Source organism: Solanum tuberosum, unplaced genomic scaffold (assembly GCF_000226075.1).
Source record: "Solanum tuberosum cultivar DM 1-3 516 R44 unplaced genomic scaffold, SolTub_3.0 scf00184, whole genome shotgun sequence".
Lineage (NCBI taxonomy): Eukaryota > Viridiplantae > Streptophyta > Magnoliopsida > Solanales > Solanaceae > Solanum > Solanum tuberosum.
Genome location: NW_006239109.1, coordinates 786,730 through 787,557, shown reverse-complemented (window position 1 = coordinate 787,557; position 828 = coordinate 786,730).

Sequence of the window (828 nt, the reverse complement as noted above, 5' to 3'; positions counted from 1 at the left end):
ATTTATTGGAGTCTTGACAATATTGAAATCCAAATGCTTGAACTTGTCAAGTACATTTTCAATCACATCAGTAACTTTAATGTCTATCATATCGAAGTTACTTTCTACAATATGCTTAGTAGCATTTACATCAGAAATGTCTCTTTTGATGATCAACATGTCATCAACATAAAAACAAACAATGACCTTGTGATTTGGAGTGTCTTTAATGTAAAAACATTTATCACATTCATTAATCTTGAATTCATTTGCCAACATAGTTTGGTCAAACTTCGCATGTCATTATTTGGGAGCTTGTTTTTAGTCTACAAAGTGACTGAACAAGTTTACAGACTTTATTTTCTTTACTAGGAACCACAAACCCTCATATTGTTCCATATAAATTTCTTCCTCCAATTTTTCATTTTAAAAAATGTTTTCACATCCATTTTGATGAATTTGAAGGCCATATTTCGCAACTAGCGCAATTAACATCTGAATTGTTGCAATCTTAGTTAGTGCTATTATCTGTCAAACAAGGCTTTCTTATTGCCTAAACCAACTCTCAAGTATGGTTGCTCAAGATTGAATCTATCTTACTATTGACAGACTTTTCTCAAAGAGAATGAGTCCACAAAGGACAAAACTTTTAGAATATATGAGACTCATTTTCAAGGAGAAATGTTACAAAATCAAACTCGTAGGAAGTAATTTGTCCATTGACATTTACTACGCCTCCGAATCTCTTTATTAAGTACATTCTCCTTTGGTTCTTTCCAAGGTCGTTTAGACCCTTCACTTGACTATCCGACAGTTCGGACTTATGAACCATAAATCGACATGCTTTAC